General features: G+C 34.4%; 1 pseudogene; it reads right to left on the bottom strand.

The window, feature by feature from the left end:
• Positions 1–952: 952 nt before the first annotated feature.
• Positions 953–23,817, bottom strand: LOC100775753 (protein SUPPRESSOR OF NPR1-1 CONSTITUTIVE 4-like; annotated as a pseudogene).
• Positions 23,818–24,099: the final 282 nt, after the last annotated feature.

Here is a 24,099-nt window from a genome sequence, read left to right on the forward strand (position 1 = left end):
CCCTAATGAACACAATGACATGCCAGAAAGGCAAGAGCAAATTAGACATAGTATTCCTAAACTAGAACAATTAAATTGCATGAATTCAATAATTAATTAACTACACACACACAATTAGGCAGCAAGAAAAATTCATCAAATAGATAAACGAATTATGGATTTCAACAACAATGTATCATGTAGCAATTTCTCGTCCTTGGAGAAGTAAAAGGCTCTGAGAGAAGGCAAGTTTATGGATGCAAAGCTACGCTTCTAGTGAAGGCAATGACATCCTTGGTAACTCTGAGGACACCTTTGAGATCATATTCCTCTTCGAATCCAAGCTTAAGGAAACTCAAAGCTATCTTAGTGAATTTGGATATCGTCTTATTACCAGAAATTTCAGAGATCCCGCTTTTGAACATTCCTCTAATCTCCGCAAAATCATTTTGAATTCCTGTGATAACGTCTTGTTCTTTGTCATCAATGGGATTGGGATTGGGATTGGAATCAACAATAGCGACAGTGACAATGACAATGGCAGCAGTGACGAGAGGCTAGGGCCACAAAAGTTTGGGCTTGTGAGAGGTTTTGGCACAAGAGGAATGGCACAACAATGAAAATTGATATTATTTAAAAACACACATTGACAACATCGATATTAAATAAAACCAATGTTAAGTGAAAAATAACAACATCAATTTTATTAAAAACCGATATTAACTTAGAACTCACAACAACAGTTTTAAAATAGTCGATGTTAAAGAAAACTCACAACCTTGGTTAAAAAAGACACTTTATTTACAAAAATATCGTGTTTTGTTACATCGGTTTTCATTAGAACTTGAATTTTGTTAGATATGTAATGAAGGCAACATTAGAAACACTTAATTTGTGGTTTAATAATTTATGACAGAAAAAGTACATATACTTGGAACAAAAATAGAAGGCAAAATAACAACAATTTTAATCAAGGAAGAATAATATGTTAAAGAATATCAGGGAAGCCACATTTCTTCACCATAGGATAGAGTTAAAAAAAATACCAATAAGTAACTAACATGTAATCTAACTACTGCAATTTCAAACCCTTTCAACATTAACAAGTATTAATACACCATGTAAATAATTTGGCACTAATCTAATAGTTCTGCCGCAAGTATATATGCATATTACGAGTCTAACTAGGGTATATAATTTGTTGATCACCACTAAACTTAAAATAAGATACGTAGATTACGCACATCCAATATTTATAGGTTCACCGTGGTAGGTATCCATGCTACTGGAATCACTCCATGTTGTTTGGTCAGAGCTGATTATGGCATTAGGTTCTGACATTTCATGTGGGTAAAAAGAGGGTCTTGGAGGCATTTCAAGACTTTCAATTTTCCCTTCAAGCATCTCCACTACTTCATTCATTGAAGGTCGATCTCCCGGTTTCAACTGAATACACCAAAGTGCAACTATAAACATCCTTTTTGTTAAAATTTTATCCTCTTCCGAAACATCTTCCATATCAACATCTTTCTCTTCTTTAAATTGATCGTAGATCCATAATGGGAAGTAATGTTGGCTTGAATGCTCTGCACAAGGATTCGAGTTCCTTCTTCTACTTGTCATTTCCATCAAAAGCATACCAAAACTATAAACATCAGCCTTATAAGATACTCCTCCAATATTTTTGTAGAACAATTCAGGAGCCATGTAACCCAAAGTTCCTCTTGCAGCAGTCAAAGTGACAATGCTATCATTTACGGGATATAACTTTGCAAGTCCAAAATCTGAAACCTTTGGGACGAAGTTCTGATCCAGAAGAATATTATGAGGCTAAATATCAAAATGTAGAATTTGCACATCACAGCCTTGATGCAGGTATGCAATTGCATGAGCTACTCCAAGAGATATTTCATATGTTTTCGCATAACTTAAAGGAACACTTCCTTCTTTAGAGAAAATGTATTTATCCAATGACCCATTAGGCATGTATTCATAAACTAGAGCACGTTTTTGTTTTCCTTCAACACAATATCCAATAAAACGTACCACATTCACATGATGAATTCTTCCAACGGTAGCCACTTCACTAATAAAATCTTGTCCATTAGATTTGGAATTGCTCAGCATCTTTATTGCAACATCTGGCCCACTTCGAAGCTTTCCTTTGTATACAGAGCCAAAACCTCCTTGACCCAATTTAACTTTGAAACCTCCAGTCATTTTTTTTATTTCTCTGTATTCGTACCTAATGGGATTTATATTGTGATCTAGCAGAAAGTTTTCGATATTTTCATACAATGATAAATGTCTTAGTCGCCACTTATAAATTAATAGACCAAGCAAAAGTGTAACTCCAAATAGGTATCTGGCTAGCATGAATATTGGTAAAACATTTCTTCCTATATATATTGATATAAAGCCATCCATGTCCATCGAACGAAATGTTATTCTACTCAATAATCCTGTGTGAGAAATTTTGTTAAAAGAAATTAAAAAAAAACGTAAGTTTTTGTCTAATCAATAATTTTGTTCAAAATATGAAATAAGCTATCAATTACTATGACGTAAATTTTTTTGAAAGGCATTATTATGACGTTAATAATGGGATAATAGATAAAATGTATTACCAGTTATAATGCCGTGAAAATATGCTGCAAAAGACAAAGACTACGTTATGAAAACATTATAGACAAAACAATCAAAGCAAAGAAAACTTAAACATGCTTTGGATAATCACTTTTTACAAAATTGAAGTATTATTCAATTATTTAATATTTATAATGTTGTCAAGTATTTATTAATTATTAAGTAAATAATTACACTATCTTTTCTGATAGATGCGAGTATTATATTGCCATCCCATCTTGTATTAAAATTTACATTTCTCTCTCTTAACAGATTAAACTGTATGATACTTTAATGCATTTTAAATTTGTTAAATATAATTTAATTATTAAAAAGTTAGTACATACTTTAATTAAAAATATATCCTAGAATCTTTTATATAAATATTTTAATGGTATTAAACTAAATGGAGTAAACTATATAATGTAATGCTTCCATTTCTTAGAGAGAGAAAAATGTGTAATTTTATATTTAAACGTGGGAGAGGGTACTATGATACACACATTTCTCAGGGTATGGATGAGTGATTTATTTCAACAGCCTTAAGTTAAATGAACACAGCTTAATTTATATTTGAACATAAAAAGGAATGTTAGTGAATCTCTTGGGACCACGGAGTAAAATTTACTATTTATTGTGTCTAGCAACAGGGCAGCCGGAATTTGATGATGGGAGGATTCTTGGCGATTATAAATACTAGAGTTCATCCAATAATTGTGAGTATCAAGACTATACAAATTTTTCAAAATTGTGACTTCAAAAATGACCCAAAAATAAACCTTTATCTTGTATTTGGATTAAGAATTTCAAAATTTCAGGGAATTTGAAATGTCTAAAATTAAAATTGCTTTGATTTTAATTTTTTTATTTTTCAAATGTTTTGTTTGGATAAATCAATTCAAATTTTTTCAATTTTAAATTCTTTGTTTGGATAGGACAATTCAATTTCCTCCGTATACAAAATTTCAATTTTATATTTTCAATAGATGAAATTTTAATACTAAACTTTATGTAAAACAAACACAATCTAATTTTGAAATATGAATTAAAAAATATTTTTTAATTTTTAATAATTTAAAAATACAAAATATTGATAATTTTAACTAGGGTTGTTTTGTCTGACCAGTACAAGTGATGTTTTTAAACCGACATCAACCAAGACTATTTTTCGGTCGACATCAAATAAGCTTTTTTTTGACAAAGTATGCCGGGAATATTTGTCAGTTGACGTCAGCTGGGGCTATTTTTCGGCTAACGTTGGTTGAGTTTATTTTTCAGCCGATTTTAGCTAGGTTTTTTTACCAGCGTCGACTAGGGTTTGTTTGGCTGACACCAGCTAGGATCTTTTCGAATGACATTGACCAAGGCTATTTTTAGCCAACGTCAGCCTAAAAAATCCTAGTAGGCGTTGACAAAAAGATCTACCCAATATCGGCTAAAAAATAACTTGGTCGATGCCGACCAATAGAACCTACTCGATGTCGGCCGAAAAACATCATTGGTCAATGTTGACCAAAAAATCCTTAGTTGAAGTTGACTAAAAAATAGCCCTGACCAATGTCGGACAAAAGACCCTACCCAACATCGGCTATCAAATAGCCTTGGTTGATGTTAGCTAAAAAATAGCTCTGATGACGACTAAAAAATAGTCTTACTTGATGACGGTCAAAAATACCTAGTTGGTGTTAACAGAAAAAACCCTAGCCAACATCAACCAAAAAACCTAGCTAATATGGTTAAGAAATAGCTCTGGCTGATGTCAGCCAGAAAACCCTAGTCAATGTCAGCAAAAAAATCCTAATCGATATCGACTAAGAAAATCTAGTTGACATCAGCCAAAACACCCTAGCTAACATCAGCTGAAAAATAACCCTAGCCGATATTGGCTAAAAAAAAGCTTTGGCTGATGTTGGCTGGAAAAACCTAATTGACGTCAACTGAAAAACCCTAGCAGGTGTCTACTCAAAAATTAGCCACGACAGATGTCAGTAGAAAAATCTAGCTAACGTCGGCCAAAAAAATCATTGGTCAACATCAACTGAAAAAACCTGGATGACAACGACAAAAAAAATCCTTGGCCAACGTCAGCAAAAAATTCCCATGACTGACGTCAGTGAGAAAATAACCCTAACCAACATCATCTAAAAAATTCTTAGACGATATCGACAAAAAATAACTTTGGTTGACATCATACAAAAAAATCTAACCGAAAAAACCTAGACCAATGTCAGTGAGAAACAATTTATGTCGATGTCGGCCGTAAAAACTTTAGTCACCCGTAGTTGCAATTGTTGAGCAAGAAAGAGTCACGAGCAAGAATGTGAGTTAGAGTGAGCATCTCTGTAAAAAGAATTTCAAATTCTATATTTTTTGAGAGAATTTGAAATCCCATTGTTTTAGTCAATCAAAATGATTCATAAAAATACCAAAAATTAAATCTCCTTTCAAATATTCTATCCTTACAAGTTATTTTATCATGAATCATTTTAAATTCCTTGAAAAAATGAATTTCCCTGCTGAATTTCTCCATCCAAACACATTGTTAGCCTTCTTGCCAATATCCTGATTGCTAGTACCTTTTCGCTCGGCTAAGGGTTTTCTCCGAGGCTTGTGCTCTGGGTTTGTGAGGCTTGTGCTTGATTTGGTTCGAACTATAGAACGGTGGTGGAAAATAGAATTCCTGAAAGAGAAGGAATCGAAGATTCAAATTCTGATTCCAAGGGAGGTGAAGGAAAATGATAATGCAAGTGAGGCATGGTTGGTTGGAAAGGTTTTTTTTTTTTTTTTTTGCAAGGATCTCACAACAATAGAGCCTTCATGTCTACGATGGATCAGAAAAGCCATATCAGTTTTGAAGTGTAAGTTTGGAACTATGGATGAAAGTTTTAAAGCTACATTTGTATATGGACACCCTGAAAGTCAAAATAAATATAAAAATTGGGATTTGTTAAAAGGACAGAAACCGAGGGATGATGTTGCCTAGTTATGTATGGGTGGTTTTAATGAAGTATTGGGGTCGGATGAGAAGTAGGGGGTGGACATATGAACTTTCAGAATGTTGATTTGTTTAACCAAATTATTGTGGATTGTTGTTTGAGGAATTTGGGTTATGAAGGGTATAAATATACTTGGTCTAATAAAAGTAAATATCCTGAGACAGTGGAACAAAGATTAGATAGATATATGGCAACTGATGTATGGATGAATTGCTGGAAGGAAGTAAGGGTATTTCCTTTAGCAAGATATACATACATCTGACTATAATTCAATGGTATTGGATTTTCAAAATCAGATTCTGAAAAGGAAGAAAACAAAGAGGTACAAGTTTGAGAAGGTATGGCTAAATGATGTGGAAGCGTGTCAAGCAGACACTAAAGGATCTTGGTGCAAAGGTGACTTAGTGACAAGAAATTTAAAAAGAGTCAGTACTAATTTTTGGAGGAATGGAGGTTTGCCCGTTTTGGAAAAATTCCAAAAAGAGTAAAAGATCTGAAAAAGAAATTGCAATAATTACAAAAAAAGAAGCAAATAGAGGATATTATTTTGCTGACAACTTAGAAAGACGAGGAGCTGGATAAGTTGCTTAAATTGGAAGAGGAAGTGTGGCTGCAAAGATCAAGAGACATTTGGTTAGAAGGGGAGATAGAAACACAAATTCTTCCATAGAATGGCTTCTCAAAGGAATCAAACAAATAAGATCAGCAAACTAAGGAATGATGGAGGGATGGTTTTTTATGATGAAGAGAACATTGAAAAGGGTTTCACCTTTCACTTTAAAGAAACCTCTAAATCTTCTGATCCAAAAAATATAAATGAGCTGGCTGAACTAGTAAAGGGAAGTCTGGATGATGAGATGAGGGAGATCATGAACAAAGATTTAACTAAGGAAGAAGTAAAAGAGGCATTATTTCAAATGCATCCTCTTAAAGCTCTCCGGCCAGATAGTACTCCAGGGCCTTTTTACCAAAAGTTTTGGCGCATTGTGGGAGATGACGTAAAAAAATGGCACTAAAGTATTGAATGAGAATGCAAACCCAACTAAAATAAATAAAACACTTATTGTTCTAATCCCTAAAGTAAAGAAGCCTGAGTTTAGGCCATAAGCCTTTGTAATGTAATTTTCAAGGTCATTACAGAGGCTTTTGCAAATAGGATGAAAACTGTTTTGCCCTCTTTGATTGGTGAATCTCAAAGTACTTCAGTGTCGGATAAGTTAATAATAGATAATACTATCATAGCTTTTGAATGTTTTCATCATATGAAACAAAAGAAGAAAGGGAGGAAAGGGATTGTGGCTCTAAAGTTTGACATTTTAAAATACTATGATAGGGTGGAGTGGGATTTTATCAAGATGGTGATTCAAAACCTCAGAATTTGAAGGATTATGTCTAAGGGAGTTTTGGCACCAATTATGTTATTTCGTAGTACTCAACTATGCTATAATCAGTAGTGATCAATTTTGTTAGAAATGTTTTGTGCTTTTGATAATTTTGTTATTTCCTATAGTGCTCTATTAGTGCATAGGTGATTCTGTTATTTGCTTTTGTCTGCTAACAGGCACTAATAGTTATAAATATATGAGATGTATTAACAGAAAAATAAGAATAATATAAGCAATTTCCCTTTCCTTCCATGTCTTAAGTTTCCTAACCCGTTCTCTGCATTTTGCATTTCTGCTTCTATCCTTGCTCATAACAGTTTTCCCCAAAATTTTGTGGAGTTAATAATGAAATTTATTACTTTTGTGACTTTCTCTATGTTGGTTAATGGGAAACTGGGTAGGGAATTTATACCTTCGAGAGAAATAAGACAGAGGGATCCATTATCCCACTACCTTTTTATTCTTTGTGCTGAAACTCTGTGAGTTCTAATTAAAGTTGAATGGGAATCTTCATGGGATAAAGAATTGTCCTAGGGCACCCACTATATCACGCTTATTTTTAACATATAATAATGTGATATTTGGGAGGGCAACAATGGAGGAAGCAAGATTTGTAGTTTCTCTCCATCGCAAATATGAAGAAGCTTCAGGTCATAAGATTAATTTTCATAAATCTGAACTCTCATGTAGCAAAAATGTGTATAGTACCATAATAGATGAGCTAAAAGAACTTTTGCGAGTAACAAAATTTGAGAGTCATGTTAGGAATTTTATAATTCCTAATTAATTAATATGGGCTACATATTATATTAGTTATTTACATTTAGATGAGTTCAATATAAAGTGATCTAATTCAATAAGCCCATTAGACTGCAAACAGAAAATTGATATGGACTTAATGAATGGAAACCAGTTTGGCCCATTAGGGGATAATGGGAACCCTAATAGGTTTAAAACCTAAGGCATGGTTATGGTCCCCAATGCACCAAATCAAGAAACAGTTTCTCCTCTCCCCATCTGAAGAGAAAACGAAGGTCCCAAAAGGAAGAATGTGATTTGGTTGAGGAATTTCATTAAACCAAGTGTTTGTGACCACTGTAAGATTCCGCTGCGTGTTGATCAAGCTCTATGGATCCAGGTATTCCTTAAAACCTCTTGATAATTTGATGTAATGTGTTTTGGTGCTCATTTGGTATTTTATTAGGTTTATTGAAAATTCCCAACAAGTGGTATCTAAGCCACCATTACTGTTAGATTATTGGGATTTAAAGTTGTTTGATATGTATTATATCTGGATCGTTTAGTTGTATGAACTCTAATTTTATTTTGGGGAGAAACTATTTCAATCAATAAGATTGTAAAACCCGTAAATTCTTGTGTTATGGTCGTAAAGTTTTTTTTTAAATGAATAAAAGGCCTCTACATTTGATTTACGGGTTTGTACACAGATTTTGTTTGTGTCGCCTACGCTTGCATATTATTCTATTTGGAATAAAGGTTCTACGTATCCGGCGTTGGCATTTTGTACATGGCACAATTTCATATGTGTGTGTGTGTGTGTGTGTGTGTATGTGTGTGTGTGTGTGTGTGTGTGTGTGTGTGTGTGTGTTTGTGTGTGTGTATTTTGTTTATATGCATCACTAATAAGGCAATGGTCTTTTGTCTTATATGAATAATTTTTTTTTTGCCAACTGGTTTTCCTTCATGAATCGGTGATAGGCTGATAGTTTATGATATTCATGTGGTTAGTATAAATTTTTTATAGTACTGTGGTATGTTCGTTTCGGATGCTTAATTCGTTTACCATGATGTTGTTTTCAAACATTTACTGTTATTGTAATTGGGTGCAAATTTAACCATTACGGATCCTTTCCATTTATTTGCGTGTCTGATAATTTTAATTAAATTGATTGAACCATTATGTTGCCAAAGTGATCTCTATTGTGTAAATTGATTTAATTAAATTGCATGGATATTAGTATGGAATTATTTATGCGAATTGTGTTTGGCCCAAAGGAAGACATAATTTGGCCAAATAATAACATACCTGCAATGATAAATATGTGACAATTATAAAGCTTTTTTTCATGTGAATAATAGTCAGTCCAAAGAAAGGCTATTATTTGACAGAACTAATTGTCAATATTTGATCATTGCATTGAGAGTACCAATTACAAATTAATTTCTCTGTCCAAAGATTGGAATTAATGTTGTGTTGGGTATCTTGTGATGGATCTATTATGGGAAATATTTGCATGCCTTGTTATATATACACTTTATACGACTTGCCTGATTATTTGTGAACATGCTATTAGTTTTTGTTCTCTTTTTAGTTAATATTGTCAGTGATGCAAATGTTACTGCCCAAGTGAATTCTATCCCAATGCTGAATGAGATAAATTTTAAGGTCTTGAAGGAAGCCGTAGAAATTGTTCTTAGCTGTATGGATTTGGACTTGGCACTGAGGACGCAACGACCCATTTCCACTCCGGAAACCTCTAATGAGGCAAAAATTGAGAAGTGGGATTGGTCCAACCGAATGTGCCTTATGATCATGAAACGCTTTATTCCAAAGGCATTTCAGGGCTTTATTTCTGAGGGTCAAAGTGCAAAGAAATTCCTTGAGGAAATTGAGCAATATTTTGCCAAAAATGAAAAAGCGGAGACGAGTAACCTTTTGGCTAAACTCATCTCCGTGAAGTATAAAGGCAAAGGGAACATAAGGGAGTACATTACGGAGATGTCCTGTCTTGCATCAAAACTCAAGTCACTTAAGTTAGAGCTTGGTGAAGACCTGCTCGTACACTTGGTTTTGATCTTGCTTCCTGCATATTTTTGGCAATTCAAAGTGAGCTATAACACTCAGAAGGACAAATGGTCCCTCAATGAGCTTATATCTCACTGTGTGCAAGAGGAGGAGAGGCTGTAGAGAGATAGAACTGAAAGTGCTCACTTGACTTCGACCTCTCAGAATAAGAAAAGGAAGAAGACTAAGGGTGCTACAAAAGGGACTTCTCAGCAAAAGAAACAAAAGAAGGATGAGAAATTTACCTGTTACTTCTGCAAGAAGTCGGGACACATGAAGAAAGAGTGTCCCAAGTATGTCGCATGGCATGTGAAGAAAGGTAAATTTCTTACTCTAGTTTGTTCAGAAGTTAATTTGGCTTTTGTACCTAAAGATACTTAGTGGGTAGATTCTAGTACTACTACTCACATAAGTATGACTATGCAGGGTTGCCTGTAGAGCCAACTGCTAAGTGATGATGAAAGATTCATCTTTGTGGGTGATGGTAAGAAGGTTGCAGTGGAAGCTATTGGAACTTTTAGATTATAGTTAAAAACTGGATTTAATTTGGATTTATTTGAGACTTTTGTTGTACCGTCTTTTAGACGGAATTTGATTTCTATTTCTAGTTTGGACAAACTAGGATTTTCTTGTTCATTTGGAAATAATAAAGTTAGTCTCTACCAAAATTCAAATATTGTTGGTTCTGGTTCTTTAATTGATAATCTTTACATGCTTGATGTTGTTAGTTCCTATAATGAAATACTGCAAACAAGTTCACATGGTACAAAACGAAAGTTGAATAAGAATTCAGCCACCTTATGGCATAAGTGTTTAGGCCATATCTCTAAACAGAGAATTCGGAGACTTGTGTCGGATAAAATTCTTGACCCTTTGGATTTATCGAACTTTGAGGTCTGTGTTGAATGCATAAAGGGAAAACAAACAAACATAAGGAAATTAGGTGCCGAAAGAGCTGAAGACATCTTAGAACCAGTGCATACAGACATTTGTGGTCCTTTTCCTACAACTTCTTGGAATGGACAACAATATTTCATTACGTTCATAGATGACTACTCTAGATACGGTTACCTATATTTGATACATAAGAAGTCCCAATCCCTAGACATTTTTAAGACTTTCAAGGTTGAGGTTGAACTTCAACTTGGAAAGAAAATTAAGGCTGTCAAATCTGACCGTAGTGGTGAGTACTATGGCAGATATGATGGATCAGGAGAACAACATTAGGACATTTTGCACTTTTCCTCAAAGAGTGTGGAATTGTTCCGCAATACACTATGTTGGGAAAACCTAGCATGAATGGTGTAGCAGAATGAAGAAACTGAACTCTTAAGGATATGGTGAGAAATATGATTAGTCATTCCTCTTTGCCAAAGTCACTTTGGGGAGAATCCTTAAAGACCGCAGTTTACATCCTTAATAGGGTGCCAGGTAAAGAAGTTAACAAAACCCCTTATGAACTTTGGACTAGTAAAAGGTCAAGCATTAAACATTTGTACATTTGGGGTTGTTTGGCTGAGGCACAACCTTAGAGGCCACATGAAAGAAAGCTGGACTCAAGAATAATTAGTTGCTATTTTGTTGGCTATGTTGAACGCTCTCAGGGCTATAAATTTTACAATCCCACCTTAAGATTCGTTTTTGAGACGGGAAATGCGTGATTTCTTGAGAAAGTTGAGTTTGGGAAGAAAGAGAAAATAAGGAATGTTGTCTTTGAGGAAGAACCTGTTATTTATAGTGATCAAGTCCCCATACCTATTATTGTTCAAGACACAACTCTAGTAATAGAAGACAATGTTCAAACTATTGACATTGTTTCAAAACAAGACAATAATGAGGTTCTCCCTCAAATACCTTTAGAGCAACCTCAACAACCTCAAGAAGTGCCTTTAAGGAGATCCATTAGAGAGAAGAGAAGTGCAATCTCAAATGATTATGTTAAATTTTTTCAAGAACATGAGGATGGTGTTGGTTTAACAGAGGATGATCCAATCAACTTCTGTCAAGCTATGTGCAGTTTTAACTCTCAAAAATGGATTGACGCCAGGAAGGATGAGATGAAGTCTATGAATGACAATGAAGTTTGGGATCTAGTCGAATTGTCTAAAGGTGTGAAACCTATTGGTTGTAAATGGATATTTAAAATCAAGAAGAATTCAAAGGGTAATATCGAGAGATATAAGGCTCGTCTAATTGCTAAAGGCTTTACTCAGAAGGAAGGCATTGACTATAAAGAAACCTTTTCTCCAGTATCTTCAAAGGATTCTTTTGGTTAAATTGTGTAATTTTAAGAAAATTTGTGTAATTTTATGACCTCTCATTTATTATATTAAATTGTCTTGTATTTTTTTGGTTAAATTGATTGAAACAACATGTTGCCAAAGTAACCTTTGTTGCGTAAGTTAATTTGATTGAATTTACATGGATGTTGCATGGAATTATTCATGTAAAGTGTGCTCGGCCCAAAGGAAGACACAATTTGACAGAATAATTACATGCTTGCAATGGTAAACATGTGGTGATTATAAATAGTGTGATTTTCCATGTGAATAATGAAATGTTCAAAGATAATCATTATTTGACCGAAATAATCATCATATAAGTTTTCCATGTGAGCAATGAAGTGTACAAAGACAACCTTGTTTGACAGGACTTATCACCAATGTTTGATCAATGCGTTGAGAGTACCAGTTGCAGTTAATCTTTTTCAATCCAAAGATTGAGGATTAATGGTGCACTAGGTATCTTGTTTGGGTCTTGAAATTTACAATAAAGATTATTTGTGCGTTGCATGTTTGTTGTTCTCTCCTTTAATTGTTGTTGTTGTTGTTACTACTATGGTTTAAATTACTCATATTATGTGAATCCCAAATCTGCATGTTTAAAATTTAGAGTTTGAAAAGGGAGTCCTAAGGTGATATATGAGTTATCTTGGTATGCAACACTAGAAGTAGTAAAGCACATTATGCGTTAATTGAAGAGAACAAGAAACTATGTGTTTTCATATTGAAAGTCTAGAAGTTTAGAGATCATTGGGTATTGTGACTTCAATTTTTTCATAATGTCTTAATAGAAATCACTCCACATAAGGATCCACCTTTAACCATGTTGGTGGAGTTAATATTTTGCTCTGAGACATCATACTAGAATTTATGATTGCTAAATTATTGTAACCAGCTTGCTTGTTGTCGCCAACATTAAGTAGCCATCAGGCGTTTATTGGGACAATATCTTAGCGGTATTATTAAGGATTCAACCAAGTAAAAGTTTGTTGACATAAAGTATTTGGTTATTAAATAAAGAATTCAGAAAATAGAGATTTGTATAGAACATATAGGAACTCATTCCATGCTAGCTGATCTACTTACTAAAGGTATGACACTAAAGTTTTTCACGAGCACACTGCTCATATGGGTGTAATTCCTGATAGTATCTTAGTTTAGTGGGAGTCTTACTCATGTTCTATATCTTACGGTTTACAAACATTTTGTTATTTGGATTTTCTGCAGAAATAAAGTTGATGTTTATCATTCTATTCTGAGTTTGTTTTGTGTGCAATATTTGTATTGCATTTTGGATTGATCTCTATAAAGAATAAAGTTTGGACTAGTTGAAAATAAACATGATTAAGATCACATTGTATGTAATTTCCATGTCGCTTATCCATATTTGATCTATGTCATCGAGTATGAGTAACAGTGGTGATCATTGTGGCTTAGTCACGCTAAATTGTGATGAAAACTGCAGTGGTTTCCTGTTGCTATATAAGCTGGACTAGATTGTATAAAAGGAGTCTAATAGTAAATAACATACGGTTGCGCGCCTAAAGAATTTTGTGATATAAATTTCTAAGGTTAATATGAAGCCCAAGTGGGAGATTGTTAGGAATTTTATAATTCCTAATTAATTAATATGGGCTACATATTATATTATAACATTTATATTCGTTATTTACATTTAGATGGGTTCAATATAAAGTGATCTAATTCAATGAGCCCATTAGACTGCCATCAGAAAATTGATATGGGCTTAATGAGTGAAAACCAGTTTGGCCCATTAGGGGATAATGGGAACCCTAATAGGTTTAAAACCTAAGACATGATTATGGTTCCCAATACACCAAATCAAGAAACAGTTTCTCCTCTCCCCATCTGAAGAGAAAACTAAGGTCCCAAAAGGAAGAAGGTGATTTGGTTGAGGAAGGTCATTAAACCAATTGTTCGTGACCGCTATAAGATTCTGCTGCGTGTTGATCAAGCTCTATGGATCCAGGTATTCCTTAAAACCTCTTGATAATCTGACGTAATGTGTTTTGGTTCTCATTTGGTATTTTATAAGGTTTATTGAAAATTCCCAACAAGTCATGCTAGGTATCTTCGACTTCCTACTACTATTGGGAGATCTAAGAACCAAGTGTTTCAGTTTGTGAAGGAGAGGGTTTGGAAAAGGTTGAAGGGTACGGTAGAAAGAGAAAAGCTTGTCTAGAGCTAGAAGGAAGGTTTTAATTAAATTTATAGTGCTAGCTATCCCGACTTATGTAATCGAATGCTTCTTGCTTCTAGTGGCTATTCGCAACTACATTGAGAGTGTTGGTTCTTCGTATAAATTTTGCCGCTCTTAAACCTGCACAAGATCAAAAAAACCAGAAAAACACAGCAAGCAAACACAACAAAGCAAGAACCCAAAGATTTACGTGGTTCGGCAATATGCCTACATTCACGGGAAAGTGCAGCTCATCATCATCACATTGATCATGAAATTACAAGTTCGATACAAGCAGCAGCTAGCTTTGATCTCTCTTGGTTTCTTATTTCAAAACCTCTCTCAATCACCTAGCGCTTTCTCTCTATTGAACTCTTTGTTTTCTGCAGCAACTTTGATTTTTGCCTCTCTGTTTTCAGCCACTCTCAAAACCACCACACACTGCATTACATGATCAAGAATATATATATATATATATATATATATATATATATATATATATATATATATATATATATATATATATATATATATATATATATATATATATATATATATATATATATACACTCTAGCTATGCTTTGGTGCCAAAACCAATTCAGTTATCATAACTGAATTTAGTTATGACAGCACCTCTTAAAGTCTTCCCACTTGTGCCATTTGTGATTTTTGAGTCACACACCACAAATCTCCACCTTGACTCCAAATCAGCGAGTGTTTATCTTGCGATTCAGGGCTGCACTTCTACCAATCTGCTTTAGGCATCTTCAAAATTTATCAAGTCCAAGAAGTGCTTGAACTTGACACTAGAGAGGGACTTTGTGAACATATCAACAGGGTTTTCTTCTGTTGAAACCTTCTCCACCTTCACCTTCTCAGATTCAATCACATCTCTAATGAAGTGTAGTTTCACATCTATGTGTTTTGTCCTCTCATGGTACATTTGATGATTTGCTAAGTGAATGGCACTTTGACTGTCACAATGAATTGTGACACAAGCTTGTGCTATTCCAAGTTCATTAATCATACCTTTAAGCCAGATTGCTTCCTTCACTCCTTCAGCTAGGGCCATGTACTCTACTTCAGTTGTTGAAAGAGCAACAACTGATTGTTTATTTGCTTTCCAACTGATTGTTGTACCAAACAAAGTAAACACTGTAGAAGCAAGCTTCATGATGTTGAATCATGATTGATTCAAGTTGTTTTGATGATAACAAAGATGATGACAAAAAAGCCCAAGAGAATGATTTCAAGATTGAGTCAAGAACAATTCAAGAATCAAGAGAAAGATTCATCAAGAAGATTCAAGATTCAAGATTCAAGAATAATCAAGATCAAGATTCAAGACTCAAAGATTCAAGAATCAAGAGAAGACTCAATCAAGATAAGTATTAAAAAGTTTTTCAAAACATTGAGTAGCACAAGAAGTTTTTTGCAAAATCATTACCAAAGAGTTTTACTCTCTGGTAATCGATTATCAGATTGTAGTAATCGATTACCAGTGTTTTAAAACATTAAGATTTTCAAAATTCAAAATGAAGAGTCACATCTATTGATGTGTAATCGATTACACCTTTATGGTAATCGATTACCAGTGACTATTTTCGAAAAATTCATTTCCAAAAGTCACATTTCTTCAAGTGACTTGTTTCTGAAGATTCTTTCAAAAGTCATAACTTTTTAAGTGATTAGTTTTAAAGGAATTGCCAAGAGTTACAAGTTTTTACTTGAGTCATCAAGAAACTATAAATATGTGACCTTGGCATGAAACATTGAATTAATATCCATAATCTCTTTCAATCATTCTATCTTTCAATCTATCTTTCAACATCTTCTTTCATTTCTTTCAGAACTTTCTGGTTTCATCTTGTCTTCATCTTTCTAAAAGTTTTTGTTCAAAACTTTCTCTTCCAAGAAAAGTTTTTTGTTCAAAAACTTGTGTTATTCATCTTTTTTCATTCCCTTCTCCCTTTGCCAAAAAGAATTCGCCAAGGACTAACCGCCTGAATTCTTTTTGTGTCTTTCTTCTCCCTTTTTCAAAAGAACAAAGGACTAACCGCCTGAATTCTTTTGTGTCTCCCTTCTCCCTTGTCAAAGAATTCAAAACAACACAGTCTGAGAATTCTTTTGATTCTTCCCTTTCCCATATACAAAAGATTTCAAGGGACTAACCGCCTGAGAATTCTTTTGTATCCCCATTCACAAAGTTTCAAAGGTTTAACCGCCTAAGAACTTTATCTTAACACATTGGAGGGTACATCCTTTGTGGTACAAGTAGAGGGTACATCTACTTGGGTTGTTGACTGAGAACAAGAGAGGGTACATCTCTTGTGGATTAGTTCTAGTGGAGGGTACATCCACTAGGTTGTTCAAAGAGAACAAGGGAGGGTACATCCCTTGTGGATCTTTGCTTGTAAAAGGATTTTCACAAGGTTGAAAAGAAATCTCAAGGACCGTAGGTCGCTTAGGGACTAGATGTAGGCACGGGTTGTTGCCGAACCAGTATAAATCTCTTGTGTTTGTCTTCTTCTTCCCTACTCTTTTAATTTCCGCTGGCACTTTAATTACCGCTTTTACTTTTGGTTAAGTTTATATTTTTGTTCTTTACTTTCTTAACAACATAGTAAAAGCCTAAGAAGGATTAGATTTTTAATTAGTAAAGGTTCATTAATAATTAATTCAACCCCCCCTTCTTAATTATTTCGAGGCCACTTGATCCAACAAACACATATCCTGTTAAAGATTTCCTTGTGTCTACATTTCCTGCAAAATCTGCATCTACATAGCCTGTGATTGCTGCCTCATGTGCTGTCTTCTTGTACCTTAATCCAACTTTCAAATATCCATTTAGATACCTTAGTGTCCACTTCACAACTTCCCAATGTGCACTGCCAGGATCTCCCATGAATTTGCTTATAATACTTACAGCATGAGCTAAGTCAGGTCTGCTGCAAACCATTCCATACATTATGCTTCCAACACCATTGGCATAGGGTGTTCGATCCATTTTAGACCTTTCTTCAGCTATTTCCGGTGCTTGAATAACAGATAGCTTTGTATGATGGCCAAGTGGTGTGTTAACAGGTTTTCTTAGATGCATCCTTAAACTTTCAACCACTTTCTTGAGGTAATTGCTTTGGGATAGGAATAATTCACCCTTTGCACTATCCCTATGAATATCAATCCCGAGTATTCTTCTAGCTGATCCTAGATCTTTCATCTCAAATTCTGTGTTCAAGCTTTCTTTGAGTTTCCTAATCTCTTCCTTATTAGCACTTGCTATGAGGATGTCATCCACATACAAGAGAAGGTAAAGAACACGTACTTTCCCATTTTTTAGGATATATACACACCTGTCATATTTGTTTCAAATGAAGCCATATCTGATTAAGAACTCATCAAATTTTAGGTACCACATTCGAGGACTTTGCTTTAGTCCATACAAAGATTTTTTCAACAAGCACACCTTGTTTTTCCCTTCTTCAAAACCTTCAGGCTGGTTCATGTAAATGGTTTCCTTCAGATTTTCATGGAGAAAAGTTGTTTTAACATCCAGCTGTTCAAGTTCCAAATCATACTGATTTACCAGACTAAGTATGATTCTAATTAAGCAATGCTTCACAACTGGTGAAAAAATCTCATTATAATCAATTCCTTCAACCTGTGTAAAGCCTTTTGCTACCAATCTTGCCTTGAATCTAGGCCTTTCTACTCCTTGAATGCCTTCTTTCTTCTTGAAAATCCACTTACATCCAACAACCTTCTGCTTCTTGGGTTGATCCACAAGTATCCAGGTCTTGTTCTTTCTCAAAGATTCCATTTCTTCACTCATTGCCTGAAGCCACAGCTGGCTGTCTTCACTTTCAATTGCTTCCCTCCAGGTCTTAGGTTCTGAATTTTGAATCTCCTCAGCAACACTCAAGGCATAGCAAATAATATCAGCATGACCATACCTCCTTGGAGGCTTTATCACCCTTTTTTCTCTATCTCTAGTCAATTGATAATTGGACAAGTCATGTTGAATAGCTAGCTCTTCATTATCTCTATCAGCATTACATCCCTGCTGATGATGCATCTTGTCTCACCCGGTTCCAATTTCCACAGCTTGTACCCTTTAACTCCTTCAGGATAGCCAATGAACACACACTTTACAGCCCTTGCATCCATCTTTCCTTGTTTAACATGAGGAAAGGCCAGCGATCCAAACACCTTTAATTCTGAATAATCAGGTGGTTCACCACTCCAAGCTCCCATTGGTGTCTTGAAATCTAAGGCTGATGAAGGACATCTATTAATCAAATATGTTGTTGTGTTTGCAGCTTCTCCCTAAAAGGTCTTTGGCAGTCCGGCACTTAGAAGCATGCACCTCACTCTTTCCAAAATGGTCCTATTCATTCTTTTTGCCAAACCATTCTGCTGTGGAGTGTGAGGGATTGTTTTATGCCTTTTGATGCCTATTTTCCTGCAAAACTCATTGAACTGCTCTGAAACAAACTCCAGGCCATTGTCAGTTCTTAAAACTTTTAATTTTGTACCAATTTCATTTCCAACAAGAGTATGCCATTCTCTGAATTTTTGAAAAGCTTCTGACTTATTTTTCAAAACATACAGCCATACTCTTCTTGAGAAATCATCTATGATGGTGAGAAAGTATGAGCTTCCACCATGAGTTTTCACTCTAGATGGTCCCCATAAATCTGGATGCACATACTCAAAAGGCCTTGATTAAACATGAATACCCGTGCAAAAGCTTATTCTATGGGATTTACCAAGCACGCAATGATTTCAAAATTCAAGTTTATATAGTTTATCACCACCTAACAGATTTTGTTTCTCAAGTTCATGTAATCCTTTTTCACTAACATGACCTAATCTCAAATGCCAAAGTTTTGTTTTATCAATCAATGTATTACTAGCTACCGATGCATGTCCAACAATAGTGGAACCTTCAAGAATAAACAAGCCATTAGTTTTATTCTTGTTACCCTTAGCTATGATTAAAGATCCATTTGAAATCTTAAGAACACCATTTAAAATTCTAGTTGAATATCCTAGATCATCAAACATGTTTATGGAAATAAGATTTCTTTTGCATTTTGGAATGTACCTTACATTTTTTAGTAGATACTCTATATTATCAAACATCTTCAATCTCACAGTTCCAATGCCTTGTACCTTGCAGGGGTAGTTATCTCCTAGCAGTACAGCTCCTGCTGGTTTCAGTTCCAAGGTTTCAAAATAGTCCTTTCTCGGGCTGTTGTGATATGAGCATCCAGAATCCATAATCCATTCTGTTTGTGTTTTGGTATTAAAAGCTACTAAAACACCTGCACTCTCATAACCTTCAGAGGCTTCAACTATGTCAGCAGAGTCCAAAGATCCTTTCTTGATCTTGTCTAGGCAGTCTTTCTTGAAATGACCAGTTTTGTGACAATTAAAGCATTTGAACTTTGTTTTCTGGCCATTCTTTGAATCCCTTGACCTTGATCTGGACTTCTTTCCTCTTGTTCCCTTCTTTTCATTCCTTCCCCTTGAAATATTCAGGCTTTCACCATTATCCTCAGATTTGGAGTCTTGCTGTTTTTGCATCTCCTTAGTCCTTATTGAGGTCTGGACTTCTTCTAGGGTAATGTCTTGATCTTTGCCATAAAGAATTGCATCCTTGAAATGTTCAAAGGATTTTGGTAAGGAATTCAGAAGCAAGAGAGCTTTATCCTCCTCTTCAAGCTTTACTTCAATATTTTCCAAATCATCAAGAATCTTGTTGAAATCAGCCAATTGTTCAGTGGCAGTTCTTGACTCTGTCATCTTGAAGATGTACAGTTGTTGCTTCAAGCATAGCCGATTTGCAAGGAACTTTGTCATATACAATGACTCCAGTTTCAACCACATTGAGGTTGTTGTCCTTTCTCTTGCAACTTCTCTTAAAGCTTTATCTCCAAGGCATAGAATGATTGCACTTCTGGCTTTAGCAATCATCTCTAATTTCTCCTTTGAGCTTAGAGATTCTGACATCCTTTCTTCCCCTTCAAGAGCTTCTACACAGCCATGTTGAATCAAGATTGCTCCCATCTTGATTCTCCATAACCCGAAGTCATTTTCCCCTGAAAACTTCTCAATGTCGTACTTTGTTGTTCCCATCTTTCTTGATCTTGATCTTGTCCCCACAGACAGCGCCACTAGTTGGTTCTTCATATAAATTCTGCTGCTCTTAAACTTGCACAAGATAAAAAAAACAAGAAAAACACAGCAAGCAAACACAGCAGAGCAAGAACCCAAAGATTTACGTGGTTCGGTAATGTGCCTACATCCACGGGAAAGTGCAGCTCATCATCATCACATTGATCATGAAATTACAAGTTCAATACAAGCAGCAGCTAGCTTTGATCTCTCTTGGTTTCTTATTTCAAAACCAGTCTCAATCACCTAGTGCTCTCTCTCTATTGAACTTTCTGTTTTCTGCAGCAACTTTGATTTTTGCCTCTTTGTTTTGAGCCACTCTCAAAACCACCATACACTGCATTACATGATCAAGAATATATATATACACTCTAGCTATGCTTTGGTGCCAAAACCAATTCAGTTATCATAACTGAATTTAGTTATGATAGCACCTCTTAAAGTCTTCCCACTTGTGCCATTTGTGATTTTTGAGTCACACACCACAGAGAGTCTAACAGCAAGATTTTTCTAGGGAGGAATATTGAAGGAAGGAAAATTCATTGGCTGAGAGTCTAATGCGGGTCTAGGTTTTAGAATGACATCTTAGCAAAACAAATATGGAGAATGATTCATTTTGAGAATTGTTTGATGGCTGGGTTATGAGGCAAAATGTTTCCTTAGGGTGTATCCTCTTGAAGAAAAAAAGGGGCATAATCCGAGCTTCATTTGGTCGAGCATAATAGTAGCATGGCATATTTTAAAATAGGGTATTGTTTAGCAAGTTGGGGATGGGAAGAAGGTGAAAGATTGGAGCGATAAATGGATTAGGGGGTGTGAAGATAATATGTTGAGATCAATTCCTAGTGAGGGTTTGGAAGACTTGATGGTAGCAGATCTTATAGAAAATGACTCTAGAAAATGAAATAGGTCCCTTATCTTATATATATATTGGAAGAAGGAGAAAGTGACCAAATCCTTGCTATTCCGTTGGGATATAGCCAAAGAGATAATAAGTTGGCTTGGGGGCTAAGTTCAGATGAAAATTGCTCTGTAAAAAATGGGTATAGAGTAGCACAGAGGAACAACGGAAAGGAAATTGGGAGTTCTAGTAGCTACAATGTTTTGTTTGGGGACCATTGAGTTGTAAGTCAATAATAATGCTAGAGTTGAGAAATTGACAATAAAATACTAATGCTAGAGTTATCTCCAATTTAACTAGTATTGCAGTTAGCTCTATAAGTGCATTGTCAATATTAAAGGGAAAAATAATCGTAGGAGAGAAACAACAAGATGGGTAAGCGCAAACTTACATAGTATATATTCATGAATCCGTGGTAGAATTCCTAGAACACAAAAAAGAAAACATTAGCATATTTTTAATTGTCAACAAGAATAAGTATTTTTTTATCATGTTATTCGTACTTTGTTAGTAAATTAATATTTATTAAAAAAACGTGGCTTATCACTTTCAATTAAATTTTTTTCTTCCAATAATTTTTTTTTCATTCACATAACTAAAATTTTAAAAACATACTTAAAAGGATAAATTTCAAACTACTAGGACCAACGATTTATGGATAGGAAGCCATTTTTTTACTATTTAATTAAGTGTAAATTGCAATAATAGAAATTTAAAATCTTATGATGATTTGAAAATTTTCTAAATTTGAGAAATAAATGTTCTTTATCTTCTTTAAAAAAAAGTAAATAACTCTAATTCTCCTTGAAATTTCTTGAAATTACATATAAACTTTATGCTTTTTTAACTTTTACAACTAAAAAGGTTAGTTTAGGTGTAAGAAAGGAGTTGGAATTACATGTAACTTCGAAAAACATTGGGAGATGTTATATTTTACTCTTAAAAATTGTGATTTTTGATGTTGGAGGAATGAAATCAAATAATATTTTATAGAGATCAAAATTAACTTATTCTATGCAGCTAAAAATAATGATTTCAAATTTTACAGAGATAAAAAAAAAAGTTTGATAAATGTGTTCTCGATCACTCTAAAACATTTCAAATTTGATTTTGGTTTCACTAAAAAAAATTGTTTGATCTTGGTCCTCTAGATTTGAAATGCTTTAGTTTAGCTTCCGTAATGGCTATCCATTTAAATTTCTTTATATAGCATGTTATCTAAACTATTTAGAGCACTAAAAAATAATGAATTTAAAAATTAGAGAAATAAAAAATAATAAAAATAAATAAAATTAGAGAGATTAAAATTAAACTTTAAAAATTTTAGATGGACAAAAATATATTACCCAATAAAGTTTAACAAAAATCAAAATCAAAACATATTAACTTCATGACAACTCTACCGATTCTGTTAAAAAAAAAAAACAACTAAAAACATATTTAAATAGAAACATTAAATAAATAAAGTAGTATTGGAAAAAGACTTAGAGAAGAATTCCCACCACAGTTGGTACTGGTAGTTGTGACGTAATGGCAGTAACGATGCCGATCGCATTGAACTTGTGCGGTTTCGTTGAGAAAGCATTTGATGTCCTTTCCACATTGCTTCCTACAAATAACCGGTGCCAACCAAGACAGCCAAAATCCACCGTTCAGCCACTTGCGGATATCAGCAGAGGAAGCGTTTATGTAATCAACATATTCTGCACCATAGTAATCATCATCAATCTTTTTGATTGATTTGAACAAGTTTGCAAAGGTGGCAACCTTAAGATGACACCCAACCTTGATGTCCATCAGATTAAAGCCAATTAAGTCACACATCAGAATGGCATAAATATGCCCTCCGGAATCGCAACGATGGGTATCCATTTCCACATATCGAGGGTCATTAGTCACTGCATTACTACAGTTTAAGAACCCTATGCTTGGATACCCAAACCTTGCTATCTCCATATCACCAAAAGTTAGCGCATCTGGTGTACTATAGTAAGGAATTTCGAAAGAACTAAAATTTTGTTCGTATAAGAAATAGCGAGGAACGGAGCAAGCGTCCTCCACAATACCAACATCAGTGAGTCGGATCTGATATTTCTTGTAATTGATTTCCTGCACGTGGTATTTCCCTGAAAACAGAGTTAACACTGTTACGTTATTCACGCAATCTAACTCATACCCTGAGAGGCCGCAACCGCGTGGATCGCCTTTCAGTCGAAATGGATAAGTTATGTTGCGAATTTTGCCGCATGAGGAAGGAGGACAGGACGGGTGATGCTTAGCAGAGGAAGGCTGTTGGAATAGCAAAAAAATGATAACCACAATGGCAACCATTGATTGCGCATAGCGGGAGGAAGAAGGTAAGACAATCATTGGGTACTCTCTGCTAGTCTATGTGAAAAAATATGCTAGTTAAATAATTCTTCAACAAGAGCTGAAGGCTGGACTCCTGGACCACACAATAATAAAAGGTTAAATTATTTTTCTTATCTCTTAATTTAGGTTCAATTTGGTTCTTTTATTTTTTTAAAGTTAAATTAAGTCTCTTATTTTTTAAAATGAATTTAATTTTATTCCATTTTCCTTTTGGCACATCTGAGGTTTTAAAAAATATGATTACATTTGGTTTAAAATTACATCAAATTGAATTCATTATAAGAAAATATATAAATTAATTAAAACCTATCAAATTAATAAAGAGATTAAATTTAACCTATTAAATAAATTAAGAGAAAAAATAATTTAAC

Source organism: Glycine max, chromosome 2 (genome assembly GCF_000004515.6).
Source record: "Glycine max cultivar Williams 82 chromosome 2, Glycine_max_v4.0, whole genome shotgun sequence".
In the NCBI taxonomy this organism is placed as follows: Eukaryota; Viridiplantae; Streptophyta; class Magnoliopsida; order Fabales; family Fabaceae; genus Glycine; species Glycine max.